This window comes from Macadamia integrifolia, chromosome 13 (genome assembly GCF_013358625.1).
Source record: "Macadamia integrifolia cultivar HAES 741 chromosome 13, SCU_Mint_v3, whole genome shotgun sequence".
NCBI classification, from domain to species: domain Eukaryota; kingdom Viridiplantae; phylum Streptophyta; class Magnoliopsida; order Proteales; family Proteaceae; genus Macadamia; species Macadamia integrifolia.
In genome coordinates, this window is record NC_056569.1 from 17,143,509 (window position 1) to 17,160,870 (window position 17,362).

The following is a 17,362-nucleotide window of genomic DNA, read 5'->3' on the forward strand; positions in this document are numbered from 1 at the left end:
AGAAGTACTTGAGGCTGTTATGGTCACTGAAGATCTCACTCTTCTCACCATACAGGTAGTGTCTCCAGATTTTCAGTGCAAAAATCACGGCTGCCAACTCCAAATCATGGGTGGGGTGGTTCTTCTTATAATCCTTCAACTGATGGGATGCATAAGCAATGACTTTCCCATGCTGAATCAATACACAATCCAATCCCATCTTGGAGGCATCACTATACACAACCATACCACCTGTATCGGTCGAAATAGTCAAAACTGGAGTTGATACCAACCTTTGCCTTAGCTTCTTGGAGCTCTTCTCACAAGCATCAGACCACTCAAAATTTACACCCTTTCGTGTGAGTCAGGTCATTAGAGTAGCAATGCGAGAAAAGTTTTTGATAAACCTCCTGTAGTATCCGACCAATCCCAGGAAACTACGTATGTCTGCCACACTCTTGGGAGTCTCCCATTCTAGAACTGCCTTCGCCTTGCCTGGGTTAACCTCTATACCCTTGGCTAAAACAATGTGGCCTAGGAATGCCACCTGTGACAATCAAAACTCATACTTGTTGAATTTGGCATAGAGTTGCTTCTCCCTCAGCCGTTGCAGTACTAACCTTTGGTGGACAGCATGTTCCTCTGCACTCTTGGAGTAGACCAAAATGTCATCAATGAATACTATCACAAACTTATTCAAGACATCTTGGAATACTCGATTCATCAAATCCATAAATGCAGCCAGTGCATTGGTCAACCCAAATGGTATTACCAAGAATTTATAATGTCTATACCTTGATCTAAAGGCTGTCTTACTGACATCACTATTCTTGATCCTGAGCTGGTGGTAGCCCGATCTAAGGTCGATCTTGAAAAACACCTTGGCACCCTGCAACTAATCAAGAAAATCATCTATCCATGGCAAAGGATACCGGTTCTTGATGGTTAGCTTATTAAGCTCCTGGTAATCGATGCACAATCTCATACTTCCGTCTTTCTTCTTGAAAACCAACACCGGTGCTCCCCATGGAGACACACTAGGTCTAATGAATCCCTTCTTCAGATGGTCTTGAAGTTGCACCTATAATTCCTTCAACCTTGTGGGGGGCATGCGGTAAGGGGCCTTTGACACTGGTGCCAAGCCGAGGGGTAGGTCTATAGCAAACTCTGTCTCTCGGTCTAATGGCAAACTTTTCAAGTCATCCAAGAATACATCGGGAAATTCCCTCAACACATCTAGCTCGGTCAATGGCCTAATCTCTATCTCAGTATCCATCATAGATGCTATGTAGTCTTGACATCCCTTATCCAATAGCTTCTTCATCTAGAGTGCAGATATGATAACTTTCTTGGGTTTCCTGGGCTTATCCCCTTTGAACACAAACTCATTATCATCACGAGGTCTGAAAATGATAGCCTTCTCTACACATAGCACACCGGCTCTATATTTGGACAACTAGTCCATTCCTAAAATCTCGTCGAAGTCAGTCATATCCAACTCGATCAAGTGAGCATTCAACTCATGATCATTTATGGTCACTAAACAAGGCTCATAAACATAGTTCAAACCCACCACACTTCCTGTTGGGGTGCTCACACCCAAACATTGAGTCAGTCCCTTGGTGAAATTCTCATCTTCTTCACAAATGCCAGTGACACGAATGAATGCAAGGCTCTTGTGTCAAATAACACATGTGAAGGCAATAATGATATCAATAATGTACCTATCACTACATGGGGTTCAGCCTCAGCATCTTCTGTAGTCATAGCAAACACTCTGCCTTGTGGTCTCTAGCCCTATAGGGGCTGTGCTGGTCTAGGGGTGAATATGTCTGCTAAGGCCTAGGTGGCATAGTGTAGGGTGCATCACCTGGCCTTGGGTGGGGGCATATCCTCTCCATATGGCCCAGTTGATCACAATGAAAGCATCTCAGGCTCGATCCCAAAGATTGAGATATAGCACTAGACTTGGAGGGCTGGGAAGTCTGACTAGTATTAGGCCTCCTAAATTGCACTGGATTTGGGTTGGCATAAGGCACTCAGAAAGGTTTGCTACCTCCCCTAGAATCAATAGATCCCATTAGCCTCTTTCTAGTCCCTTGCTGAGCTGTGTAGTTATCCCTATGCCGGTCTTCAATAGACTTAGCCACTTGGATTAGCCCAATACCTGGCCTTAACCCTTTTTCAAACTTCTTCACCTTAGCTCTATCACCTCTAAGATGCTTAGGAGAAAAATGGAATAGCTCCTCCAAGCGTTGTTGATATTCGAGCATAGACCGGTAACCTTGAACCAACTAAGAGAACTCACTCTCTCTCTTATTCCGGAAGCTTTTTGGAAAATAGTTCTCAAAGAAAGCCCCTTTGAAGTTTGCTCAAGTAGGGTTTGGGTTACTAGCCCTCGAAATAGGCTCGGTGGCACACCCCCAATCATCTGCTTCCTTCTATAACTGATAGCCCGCACATAATTTTTTGCTCATCAGTGTAGCCCATCAGTCTAAAAACCTTCTCCATTCAACGAATCCATCTTGATGGACACAATGGGTCTTGGCCCACCTTTGAGAAGTATGGGAGCCGAAGCCATTGAAACTTCTCCATCATTTTTGTTAAGTATGTCCAGCCCTCCACATGGGCTTGAGCTTGTTCCAGCATCAGGTCTTGCACATGCCCATGCACTTGTGCCCCACCAGATGTTTGAAGGGTAGCCAATCTAGTGGGTATTGGAATGGGTGCTAGTGGAGTAGGAGGTGCAGGCGATGCATTACGGGCTTCCATTGCCGCTTGGATCCTATCATCGATCCCGACCATAAACTGGTTTTGCCTTTTCTCAACTTCTTACATTATGTTATTTATGATAGATGCCAAATCCTGGGCTGTAAGTACAGGCGGAGCCAGAGGTGCATTACGGGGTCTACCCCGATTCCGTGTAGGGGAAGCGGGAGGTGATAGGCATGATTGGGATTGGGATCGGGTGTTCCGGGTTGACATGATTCCTATAAAGGAATCCGATTAATGCACATGCATAAACAAGGTTGCATGTAAATGGAACACATGCATACATAGTGGGTCCCACACATATACAGTTGGAAAAATTAAGGTTAGGGCATGCATAAGTGGGGCCCACTCTTATTAAAATCCGATCACGCACGTATCCCAAAGAGGCACACCATTGAAGGAACCAAAATAAAATATCAGATTGGAAAAATAAAATGACTTATTTTCCAAACGAGTCCACCAGAAATAGGGTGTCAAATCACCAGAAATATGGTTTAATCCACCAAAAATATCAGTGGTATTTTCGGTGGCCAAAACAGAGGGTAAAAGTCAAATTTTTACTTCACCAGAAATAGACACCGGATTCATGCCCAGTGTTTCTAGTGAGCTGTTTCTGGTGGATTCAACACGTATATATATAGGCTCAGGTCTTGGTTATTTCACACAAAACCCTATTTGCTCTTGTGGGAGAGGTGTGAAAATGGCCAAGAAGTATTTTGCTACCCATTTCATACCTTCCTCTCACTATTTCATGATCGATCGGCGCTGCATTTGCATCCAAGATATGTTTCCCCTCTCTGTAACCTAGTTTTATGATTTTCTTCTCTGTGAGTTTTGAATCAACCATTTAACTAGGTTTTCCATTGCAATTCCTTAGGAATCATCTTGCAACGATGTTTGGATTTCATGTACGTACCCGACGTGCTCTTATACAAGAGGAGCAAGACGCCGCTGATCAATTCAATTGAATCTTGTTCTGTTTTGTGGTTGAGCAAGACCGTTGGGAATTCTTTGAGCACCGTAAAGTAGACCTGAAAGTCTATGTGAGGACCAACAACTTCGGCACGTTCCATCTTTGTCAACGATTTGAGGAGATTGGGTGGTACTGCATCCTAAAACCCAACAGATACTACTACCCCACATTGGTTAGGCTATTCTACTCTAACATGGAATGCATGAACTGGGGTACTGAAGAGATGCGGATCACCTCTTATGTAAAGGGGGTAGAAATCTCCTTCGACATGGGGCAGCTGGCCAATATTTTGATGATCAGCAATGCAGGTGATCTAGTGTACTACCCACCTCGGACTCCAGCCTATAACTTACAGAGTTCCGATACCCTTCAAGAGGTAGACAATATGCTAACTAAGGAGGCCAGTGGATGGGATCGCATAGTCAACTACCTTGCCACTCCGAAGGTTGTCTCTTGGGTAGTCTAGCTGAACATCCTCCCCACCTGTGGGCACTACGATGAGGTATCCGTATTGCATGCCTATGTGACTTACTGCGTATACATGGGGGTGTAGATATGTCTTCCTTACCTCTTAATGTGGACTATGGTAATTTGGTCCAAGGGGTAGGATCACCGAGTTGGGAACCTATGCTATGGGAGGATATTGACTGACATCTTCTACCACTTTGGGGTGGACTTGGAGGGTGAGGAACGCTTGGGTGAAGAGGTTACAGACTTCAACCAAGATTCTCTGAGGAAGATGACCATAGATCTATGGGAGGTGACTCCTATTCCTGAAGAGGGTCAGTAGCCTACGGAGGTAGAGAGTGGTGGTGCCAGTGATGTTAGTGGTGTAGGAGGAGAAGCTGTTGGGGTTGGTGGGGTTCCACCACCTGACCCCCAGGATATGGGTTCTATGGCTGCTTCTACATCTTAGAGTACTAGGGGTGTGAGGCCTTACAGTCTCAATGAGATTATAGCCTGTCTGGATACCACTATATTACTGATGAGGAGCATAGATGGCCGCCTCAAGAGCATGGATAGGACCTATTGTCTTATGGGCAATAGAGTGGCCTACCTAGAGGCATAGATGCAGGCGATGGTCTTCCATCTTGGTATTCCAGTGCCTCCTCCAGGAATGCATGGTATGAACCAGTCTCAGGGCCAAGGACAAAACCAACAGTAGCAGTAGCAAGAGTAGTGGCATGTTTGCTACTATAGCATTTAGGATTTCCCTTTTTATGTTTTATTTGAGTTTGATGTTTTAGGTTTAGTTGAAATTTTACATTATGTAAGTTGCTTCAGTTGTTTAATTTCCTAAACTTAGGCTAGTTAGGATTTCATGCTTTCAGCAATTTAATTTGATAAAAAGTGTAAGCTGTGTATTCAAGTTCTCTATTATAATGAAACGGCCTTAACACCTATACTTATCTCTGAATTGTGCAATCTCTGTTATTGTTGTCTTTAAGATTTTTATTTAATCCTAATTTCTCCAAAATCATGGTTTGGCTGAGATTGTGAGTTAAGGCAGAGCATCACGCTGTGAAACCATAGCTGTCACATCCCATTTCTGGTAGACCCAACATACCATTAGGAATACTAGCATTGTGAGTAAGACACGTTCCTGTCTTACAATCTACCAGGATCTCTGATAGCAACACCTTAATATTTTCACAATCTCACCTCACAAACCAACATAAGCAGTGAAATCAGAGTGTAGTAGCGAAATCATAAATGAAAATAGGGAAAATGTCTAATGATAATATAACAGCGATAACCAAGTTATTCTGTTACGTTCACCCATGACGTACGATATAATCTCAAAAATAATATAAAGTCCACAGTTATACCCAAAAGTATCAAAATATGATGTACACTCTCACGGTGCGGCGTAAGCACAGTCCTAATCGCAAGCACAGTCTTGATCGTGCTCCTCCGCTTCTGGTATCCACCAGTCGCTCACACCATACTCTGACCCAGAAGATACTAGGTCACCCACCATCGGCACCATGGTACCTGCATCATCATCTAAAAAGGGGTGTATACGTGGGGTGAGCTTTCCAATCGCTCAGTGAGGGGTGGCAGCAAGCACATCCAAGCAAGATAATAGCAGTAATAATTTATGATGTATGATCATGAAAATTAAACATAGTCCATTATTATCGTGATGCAATTCATTTATTTATTATTCACCTAACAATACAAACTAAGTCTGGTAAATGCTACTACGGCGCATTAGGTTGTGTCCCTCATCTCAGAAACGACGTCGACTATGCAGCGATACAAACCCTAGCCATGATTAGAAGCCTACCGGTCCCCGTATACATCCATGGGTCACCCAGCAAACCCCTGATAACCCCCTCTTGGCAGTAATGACACCGGTAACACATCGGCAATGCTGGACAGGTTCCTACCTCCGGCAACAATCACATCCTACCGTGGGAGTGGCACTTCAGAAAGGCACATCAAACATACCACAATGGGTTATCCAATACCTCAACCCCTATTGGCAAGCATGTGTAGCATAGGGAGTGATATCTAACCATATATATACGATATACCTTGATAATGATACAGTTAGTATGGACTACGCAATACCGGAGAGACCTCAGCCACAAAGTGTAATCCATCTCCAAATACAGTCCCGGGTACACGATACCAGAGAGACCTTGGCCACAAAGTAAAACCTGAGACCATTTACCTAATCTAGAATGCAAACAGCAGTTGAGTATGGACTACGCAATACTGGTAAGACCTCGATCACAAAGCACATCCATTTCCAAATGCAATCCCGGGGTACACGATACCAGCAAGACCTTGGCCACAAAGTGTAACTCGTGACTACAACTAACTTTTATGCACATAATCAATGCATGAATGCAAGATACATATAAAAATCATGGCATCAATACCACCTCGGCCATGTCGGATTCCATCTCACACACGCAACCAAACAAACAACGATCACAGTACCGGTACTACCTCCCCACACCGGATCCCATCATACATCTCCATACAATTCATATCATGATCATAAAATGATAATTTCAATTAAACATAAAATTCTAAGCATGTGAGCAATTTATCAAATAATAAGCATTTCCAAAAATAAACACAATCCATCCCTCACCTTGTTGATCTCTGTTTGTTTTAGGGTTTAAGTAAGGCTATCGATCAATCCAATCAATTCTGGCTTTGGGGCACGTACCCATCACTATCTTAGACACAAAGAAAATTATACATCAGTACGCATCAGGAACATCAGGAGGGACCGATGCAAGTCACTGCCAAAATGTACAGACACTGTCTCCCAATGACAGTAATGTCACCGAAAACAACCACCGGAAACAGGGCATTTCCACCAAAAATATCAGACCTGTTTCTGGTGGAGGTAATAGAGAGCACATAAGGTTCCATGCCCACTGGAAATATGCCACCGAAAATAGACCCAATAGATCCGGTGGGCTATTTTTGGTGGTGGTTCAGGTCAATCCAACTAATTTGGGGCTTTCTGGCTCGAACTCGATTGTCAGGATTTGTTCTAAGGAGTTTGTAAGGGATGTTCCTAGAATCATTCTAAGCCAAGAAAATTTTAATTCCACTAAGCCATTTGGGAGATATGTCGATCGAACGATTGAAACCTTAGTTAGTCTTTTGGCATTACATGTTGTGAGAGCTCACCGGGCTTGGTTCGAGCTCGGCAACAACATCGGGAGGTTAGAACACTCATCCTACAAATTTAACATGGTGTGTACACCAAGATTCCATCCATACCGAGCTTTGTCTAGGTAGAAATGAAGAGAGAGAGTGGTATGGGAGGTTATACTTACCTCCGGTAGTGATTCCGGCAACAAGGCGACAACTGGCACCAAGGTATGCCTCCAATCCCCTTCTCCTTCCTCTTCTTCTTCTTTCCTCTCCACCTTTTCTCCTCTCCTATGTTGGGCACAAGGGAAATGAGAAAATGAATCCTCATTTTCCAACTTATAACCTAAGTCGGCCTTAGGGTCTGTTTGGTTTGGACCTCTTTCAAACCAATCGGGTTAAAATGAAATTCAGGGCATGAGGACCGGCACATTTAGGTCCACAAGGTGCCTACATCAAGAGGAAGGTGTGGAGAATGATTTGGGATCATTGGGAACTATTTACGATGCTAGTGGCAAGAACCATGGGCATCAAAACCTCGATAGCAACCTGTCAACCCATTGAAAATAGGCACCGAATTCAGGCTGCTTCTGGTAGCTTGCTTTCGGTGGTCAAGACATCTTTCTGTCTTGACAGCCTGCTGTCCCATGGTTGGTCTCGCACGGGTGGTTGCTCTTGGACATGCCCAAGGCTTTTTGGTAATTATAATGCATGCCTGAAATCAAGTGTGGGGAGTCAGGTTAGTTACCGTCTGGGATCGGAAGGTATGAATCCCCTCTAGTTAGATAGGCACATGATGCATGAACATATGGGGTCATCTCTACCCCTTCAACAATGAGCAGCCATGAGCCAAAACTAGGTCGTACTTTCGATCTCCTATCTGAGGCCTATCACAATAGTTCAAATTAGACCGGATTAGGGCATGGGTGTAACATTTGGATAATCTTCTAATTTGATGTGGAAATCCCCTCCATGACCTTAGTGCTTTAAGTGAGTGAAAAGCAGGAAATCTTCAATAAAAATTTTCAGAAAAAAAGACAACCATGAGATTCAAAGTTGAGACCTCCTAGTGAGCAAGGGAATTTTGCACACCATAGCTCAGCAACTATACTAGGTAGTTGTTGTTGGAGAGATATGACGTCCGATAATGTTTAAAGCCTTTAAAATATAAAAACTACAAAAAGAGAGTAAAACCTAAGGTAGTTCCATTCTAAATATGTAAAATGCATGTTTTACTACCCTAGATTTCATATATAAATGTGCTCATCAAAATTTCCCCACACTTAGACTTTGCTAGTCCCCGTGCAAAACAAAAACAAAAAGAATAAAAAGAAAAAACCTAACTCACTTTCGTAGGAATCACGGTTGCACTTAGCATGTGCAACAAGCCTTTAAACCCCTACGTCACCCTTGGTGGACGAGTTGTGTCTCGTGGGTGTTTGCAGTGAGTATACACCCAAAGTTCAGAATAACAAATCCCAACCTTGGCTAAAGGTAAGGGTCATACCGATCCAGAGCAAAGATAATTCCTCTTACAAAGGACCCCCACACTTGAACTTTTATTACCCCATATCAATTCTAGGCACTAGCATATTTCTTAATTTGGAACTCACTGCATCTCTTCCAAAACATCCTTATCTTAAGGCAAAACCACTTGTGAAGAAATAGGGAACCAATGACTAAGGTATTGGAGTGTTTTTGACTAAACATGTTACCAAGCATTAATGACATTTGCACATTTTTTTATCCTATTTTTGCTTAATAAACTCTATTCTACTCCACTACTTTTGGCCTAAATGACATGGTGGAGCAAACACCAAACACCCAAGTTATTATGTAGCTTCGCTTTTTGCATATGCCCACAAAGACAGTGATGCTCATGGTTTTAAGTATCGGTGCGTATCGTGCCGTATCGGCCGATACGTATCCGTATCGGTAGGCATCGGCACGATACATACCGATACGCTACGGGGAATTTTGGGCCCCCTTTTACGTATCGTTGTATCGTGCGTATCGTACCGTACCGTACCGTATCGGTACCGATACGTACGATACTCTACGATACGAACTTTTGAAAATCTGGAAATTCCCGAGAGTATCGGTACGTATCGGTATGTATCGACCGTATCGTGCAGTATCGAGCCGTATCGTACTGTATCGGTACCGTATCGGTACGTATCGACTGAAAATATGAAAATTCCCGTGAATGTGCCTTTTATTGTTTGAAACAAACACTTCAAACTCTCACCAATAGTTTTCTATATTTCTCTTCTTTCTTTCCCTTTGATTCACACACCTTTTTGGAGACTCAAATGGTAGATTGAAAGAAACATTGTCGAAGTGAATGGTTCAAAGAAGGAGAAAAACATAGTCCAAGAAGAACCTTGAACTTGAAAGTTGAAAAATTTGAATAGTAAGTTCTTGAATCTTTACTCACTTTTTTCAATTTTAACCTTAGATTTTCAAGTTTTTTTACAAATCTAAGGTTCATCATAGGGGTGTCAACCGGTCGGGTCGGTTCGGTTTCGATCGGGCTTAGTCGGGCTTAAAGACTTTCAAAGGCTACACCGTGTCCGCCCATTTAACTAATCGGGCTTAGTTATTGAGGGCATGGTACACTTTATATTCGGTCGGTCGGCCTCGGGCTATAATCGGGCCACCTTAATCGGGCTTTAGTCGGGCCTTAATTGGGCTACGGACATGTTTAATGTTGAACGGGCTTTAACCGGTTTTTAAACGGACCCTCTTTAAAATGTGCTCTTATATTCCGGCCCACTCATGCAAACCCAAAAAAATGATAATAAATTAATAAATGATACCAAATATAACCATTATTTAAAATATGAACATGTTTTTACTTTTTAGTTTTTACTTTCTAATTTGGGGGGTAAAATAGGTATTCTACAATCATTAAAGGGTCGGGCTAGGCCAGTGCACAATAGGCCGGTCTCGATCGGGTGTTAAACGGTCGGTCTCGGTCGGGCGCCCGACGGTCCAAGTAGCAAAACCAAGACCGACTGTTTATAAACGGGCCGGGCTCAAGCCCGACACGTTTAATAAACAGTCCGGGCTGGACCGATCAATAAACGGTCGGTCCCGATCGGTTTAGTCGGTTCGGGCCACGAATTGACACCCCTAGTTCATCATACTTAGAATCACATTTTGTGCATCATTATTACATGAAATCATTGGATTTATAAGGATTTACAAACTTTTTTCAAGAGAAAATGAGGGTTTCAATTTATTTCAAATTTCTTAGATCTACTTATGCTCAATGATTAAAAATGTTTAGATTTTTTATATGTTATGTAAAAACAAGTGTTCTACAACTTCCATGGAAAATTTTGATTTTTCTCAAAAAAATATATTTGTCTATCAGTACCATACCCTCATCATTTTGAACATTTTCAACTCAATATATTTGTCTATCAATACGATACCTTCCACTTAAGTATTTATGCATTCTACATGTTATATATAACTTTTTTTAACTATTTTTTTATGCAAAAGTGTATAAAAATGTGTTCCCTATCCATTTATATGCGTATCTTTAGCGTATCTTAGCGTATCTCCGATACGATACGATACCCTCCGATACGTATCTTAATTTTGACCGACCGATATGGTGACCGATACCGATACTTTAATCCTTGGTGATGCTAGAGTTCTTTTAAAATTTTCCTCCCTAGGAATTTTGATCAAGACACCATGCTTCCTGAGACGCAATGCCCTGTCTAGTTTATGGGAATCAATTCTTATTCTTTTTTATACCACATTTCACACTTCATTTAAAATTATGCATTTGTTAACTCATGCCATATTAAAAAGAAGGTATCAACTCTAAATTAAAAAATACAAGGAACCCATAGACTTACATATGGTCCAAGACCATAAAATAGGGGTTTCTTATTTTTCAAAAGAAAGTCTCATCTCAAGACACATGCTTGTTTCTTTCTTCTCAATAGGGTTTTTATATGTTCAAAATGGGTACCTTAATCAAAAATTTTATTTTCATACATCAAGCAACCAAATGGTATGATCATTAGCCAAAAACCAAAGTAGGAGTTCCTCCTTAGAAAGCTCAAAAACTAAAAGAAAAACAAATAAAACAAAGTGAAAAAGAAAAAAACTGGTGTCCCTCCCCCACATTTAAGTCATGCAGTATCCTCAATGCATGAAAAGAATATAAAGCGAAGACAATGCAAGGGGGTCATACCTGATTAAAAGTTAGTCATCAGTGTAAAGAGGTTCATAGAGATCTATGACCTCTTCACTACCAGTAGAAGGAAACTCAAGGCATGGTTTTAAACGCTGACCATTAACCTTCGAAATTACCCCTGTTCCTAGATTCAAAATTTCCATAGCCCCATAGGGATATATATTATGGATAATAAACGGGCCATCCCATCAAAATTTAAGCTTACCAAGGAAAAGATACAATCGAGAGTTGAACAATAAGACCTTATCACCAATTACAAAACATTTGCATAGAATGTGCCTATCATGAAAAGCTTTGGTCTTTTCCTTGTAAATCCTAGAACTTTCATAGGCATCATTCCTAAGTTCCTCAAACTCAGATAGTTGGAGCCTACGATGAATTCCCGCATCAGGCAAATCAAAATTGAGCTTCTTGATGGCCCAAAAGGCCATATGCTCCAACTCAACTAGTAAGTGACAGACTTTCCCATATACCAAATGGTAGGAAGACTAACCAAGGTCAGTCTTGAATGCAGTCCGATGGGCCCACAAGGCATCAATGAGCCTAAGGGACCAATCCTTACGGTTGGGATTAACAGTTTTCTCCAAGATTTGTTTGATTTGCCTATTAGACACCTCCACTTGGCCACTAGTTTGGGGGTCATAAGGGGTAGATAACTTATGGTGATCCCATACTTTTTCATTAAGGCCTCAAAAGGCCGATTGCAAAAACGAGTACCCCTATCACTAATTATTGCACATGGTGCACCAAAGCGGGAAAACTATTCTCTTTGAGAAACTGGACCACCACTTTGTTGTCATTAGATTTAAAAGTTATCGCCTATATCTATATAGAAATATAATCAACGATCAAAAGTATGTACAAATTCTCAAAAGAATTAGGTAATGGTCCCATGAAATCAATACTCCATATATTAAAGATCCCAACTACCAAAAATGGGTTGAGAGGCATCATGTTCCTCTTATTGATACGACCAAAAGACTGGCAGGCGGGACAAGCCTTGTAAAAATCAAAAGCATCTCTAAAAAGAGTGGGCCAATAAAATCTGCATTAGAGAACCTTTGCGGAAATCTTCTTAGGTCTAAAGTGTCCATCACATACATGATCATGGCAAAAAGAGAGAATGGAATGCTACTCATGATCAAGAACACATCGTCGGATAATCTGATCCAGATATATCTTAAACAAATAAGGATCATCCCAAAAAAAGTACTTAACTTGGGAATGAAACCTATACTTATCTTGGGTGGACCAGTGATCTGGAGTCACACCTGAAGCTAAGAAGTTGACAATGTCAGCAATCCATGGTTCAGTGGACACTGCAAATAACTGTTCATCTGGAAAATTCTCGATGATTGGAGAATCAATAGTCAAGGAATTGGAAAATCAGGATAAATGGTCTGTAACTAGGTTTTTAACTCCTTTCTTATCCCTAATATCCAAATCAAACTCTTACAAAATTAAAACCCACCTAATGAGACGGGCTTTGGCATCCTTCTTCTGAACTAGGTATCTTAGAGCAGAATGATCAGTATACACCACTACATGTGAACCAACTAAGCAAGATCGAAACTTTTATAATGCAAACATAACAGATAAAAATTCTTTTTCAGTGGTTGTATAATTGAGTTGTGCATCATTTAAGGTCCTACTAGCATAGTAAATGACAGTGGACAACTTATTAATCCTTTAACCTAAAAACGCTCCTATGAAAAAATCCAAAGCATCACACATCAGTTCAAAAGGTTCAGTCCAAACAGGTGATTGAACAATGGGTGAATTGGTCAACTCCTTCTTATGTTGCTTGATGGATTCTAGGCACTCTTTAGAAAACTTAAAAGTTTGATCTTTGGCAAGTAATAAAGTGAGAGGTCAGGCTAACTGACTAAAGTTCTTAATAAACCTTTTGTAGAAGCCCGCATGCCCTAGAAAAGATTAGACGTCCTTAACAGATTGAGGAGTTGGTAAATTATCAATAATCCACTTTGACTCTATCTACTTTAATTCCCTCCTTGGATATTACATGGCCTAAAACAATACCATATTTAACCATAAAATGGCATTTCTCCCAATTCAAAATCAAATTCTTAGATATGCACCTTTTCAAAACTAGAAAAAGATGATGAAGACATTCAGAATAGGAATTTCCATGAATTGAAAAGTCATCCATAAATACTTCTAAGAATATTTTGACATGTCAGAAAAGATGCTCATCATGCATCGTTGGAACGTAGCAGGGGCATTGCAAAACCCAAAGGGCATAAGCTTGTAAGCAAATGTTCCATATAGGCGTGTAAAAGTGGTCTTGTGTTGGTCCTCTAAAGTAATTGGGATTGGGTTATAGTCGGAATATCCATCAAGAAAATAATAGTATTCATGTCCAGCTAACCTCTCTATCTGGTCAATGAATGGTAATGGGAAGTGGTCCTTCCAAGTTGCCACATTAAGTTTCCTGTAGTCTATGCATACTCTCCACCCTGATTGGACACGGGTTGGAATTAGTTCATTATTGGTATTGGAAACTACAGTCACACCAGATTTCTTAGGAACTACGTAAACTGGACTTACCCATTGGTTGTTAGAAATAAGATAAATTATTCCATGATCCAAGTACTTTAAGATCTCTTTTTTAATGGCTTCTATCATCACTGAGTTAGCTCTTCTTTAGGGTTCCGTGGATGGTTTGGGAGATTGTGTTGTAGAAGGTATCCCTTGATATTAGCCATGGTCCAACCTAGGGCTTCCTTATTATCTTTTAACACTTTAAGTAACTCCTCTTCCTGGTTAGAAGTCAAATTTGAAGAAATTATTACAGGAAGAGTCTGGTCAAGCCCTAGGAAAGCATACCTCAAATTAGATGACAATTCCTTAAGATCTAGCTTAGGGGGCTCAACTATGGAAGGTTTGGGAATTGAATTAGAAAGGGGTCCTAAGGGCTCCATAGGTGTGTGAAGACTTAGGACTTCAGAAAATAAAGTTTCACTATCATCATCCAACTCATCTCTACACTCTTGAAATTCTGAATATCAAAGTTGGTAATTAAACCATCAAAAAAATCCAAAAAATCCTCAAGCGTATTGATCTCTTCTTCCATATGTGGTTGCTTGCCTATCCTAAATATGTTAAACTCAACTGTTTGGTTGTCAAAAGATAACCTTAGGAAACCATTCCGGCAATTGATTAATGCATTACTGGTAGCCAAGAATGGTCTTCCTAGAATTATTGGGATCTCATCCTTGGTTGATAAAGGCTTGGTATCTAACACAATGAAATCAATAAGAAAAATAAATTCCCCCACCTTTAGTAAGACATCCTCAACCATCCCTTTAGGAATCTTAACAGACCTATCTGCCAACTGAAGGTAGTTCCAGTGGCTTTCAATTCTCCCAATCCTAGTTGTTTGTACATATGGCAAGGTAAAAGATTCACACTTGTGCCAAGGTCAAGTAAGGCATGCTCAATGTAGGTGTTGCCTATGACACAAGATATGGTAGAGCTCCTTGGATCCTTATACTTGGCTACTATAGGCTGAGTAATTATGGAACTAATGTTACCTGCCAAGAACGCCTTTTTAGGCACACTAGTGATACATTTATGAGTACAAAAATCTTTCAGTACCTTTGCATAGCCGGGGATCTGGGATATGGCATCCAAAAGAGGGATGTTCACTTCTACCTTTTTCAAGTCTTCTAAAATTTTATCCATAGAAGCAGTCTTCTTTTTGTTTACCAAGCGATTAGGAAATGGGATAGGAGGAACATAAGGACTGTTAGGGATTTTTCCTTTTTCAGAAGAATCATTTTTGGTTTCCTCAACCGAATCATCTTTAGTTTCAGAAGAATCCTTAGGTTCATCAGACGTACCTGGAATAAGAAGCACACTTGTGTCCTCAATTGAAGGAGAGTTAACAGGAGTAATAGATGGGGAAGATTTAGGAATACTCTACTAATACTCTCTACCACTCCTAAGGGCATAAACAACATTACACTGGTTAAAGGGCCCTTGTTGGGTCTGACCTTGTATTATATTCAGTGGTTCATTAGTTGGTGCTTGTAAACTAACAGGCTGATGATGCCTAAGGTTAGGCTCTGGTTGACCGGGTAAAGTTCTCTTCTCCCTCTCACACATAATTGAGACAACTTGGGTGAGTTCTCTCATAAGATTTTGATGGCTTGTCATAAAGAGGGCCATATTTTTTTCCAAGTCACTTATTCTACTTGCCTTTCCAATGTTGATAAACCCAGGGGGTTGCTGATAAGATGATAGGAGAGGGGCCTTAGGAAAACTAGCCTGAGGTCCTACATTTGACCTAGGAAAAGTATTTTGGAAAAAAGATTGTTCTGCAAAGGGAGACCTTTGGGGTCCAGGTTAATCTTGATTATTGAAATTGGAAGGCCCTGCTTAGTTGCCTTGATTCCAGGAGAAATTTGGGTGATTTCTCCATCCTGGATTATAGGTGTTACTATATGGGTTATTCTGGTATAAGGCATTAACACTATCATTAGAAGTACCCCCAGAGGTGTTGGGGCATTCTTCTATGACATGTCTAGGGGACTGGCACCAAGCATAAATCTTAACCAAATTGACTGATGATGGCTCTCTAGGAATAATAGCCTCAATCCTCTTGAATAGGCTATCCAAATGGGCTTCATTGGCTACTATCCTATCCATCAAATATCCATTCCCTCCTATGGTTCTTTCACACTCTTGGGTTGATTCCCACTCACGGGCTTTGTCAGCTAAGTCAAGTAAGAATTCCCATGCCTTTCCTTCATTTGTAAAGGATGTGAATCCCTCAGGGCACATAGACTTTATCATTTGTTTGGTTGGGTAATCAATACCCTCATAAATTATTTGACATAAATGCCATAAGTCTAGGCCATGGTGATGGCATTCTTGGAGTAGATCCTTAAATCTCTCCATAAGTTTGGAAAAGAACTCGCTAGGCTTTTGCCTAAATTGAAGGATATCACTTCTAAGCTTATTAGTCTTGTAAGTTGGGAAAAACTTCTTAAGGAAGAAAACTGTGAACTATTCCCATGAGGTTATGGAATTTGTGGGTAACCCATACAACCACGTCTAAGCTTGGTCTTTCAATGCAAAAGTTATAAACCTAAGCTTAACAGCATCATCAAAAAATTGTTGGATCTTAATTATAACACATACCTCTTCAAATTCCCTAAGAAATAGGTATCCATCCTTAGAGGTCAACCCATGGAAGTGGGACAACATAGTGATGTATTGAGACTTGAGTTTAAAATTATTGCCCTGGGTTTGTGGTAGAACCTATGCAAGAAGGTTGGGTTGTTCTAGCAGGGTAGAACCTATTTTTCAGAGATTTAGGTAGAGAGTTTTACTACTGGTCTCCCATATTGAAGGGTTTTAAAGAGAGCAAATGTATAGGGTCACTACTTTTTGGATCTCTTCTTTCTAACTGATTCTTAGTATTACGTACCCACTTAACACTCATACAATAGAAAACTACCCACAACTTGTTACACCCGTGCCCTAATCGGGTATAATTTGAAACTATTGTGACAAGCCCTAGATCGGAGATAGGAAGTACGATCGGGTTTTGGCTCACGGTTGTGCATTGCCGAAGGGGTAGGGATGACCCCACATGTTCATGCATTGCATGCCTATCTAGCTGGAGGGGGTTCATACCTTCCAATCCCATACGGTAAGTGACCCGACTCCCCACACTTGATTTTTGACATGCATCATAATTGTCGAAAGGCTTGGAGCATGTCCAAGGGCAGCCACCCATACGAGGCCAACCATAGGATGGCAAGCTG

At 41.0% G+C, this 17,362-nt stretch overlaps 1 non-coding gene across 1 annotated transcript; it reads left to right on the forward strand.

Annotated features, from left to right (window-relative positions):
- Window positions 1–16,443: 16,443 nt before the first annotated feature.
- LOC122060278 lies at window positions 16,444–16,550 on the forward strand. Its single transcript, XR_006134307.1, has one exon. It is a non-coding gene; the product is annotated as a small nucleolar RNA R71 (small nucleolar RNA).
- The last annotated feature ends 812 nt before the right edge of the window (window positions 16,551–17,362 follow it).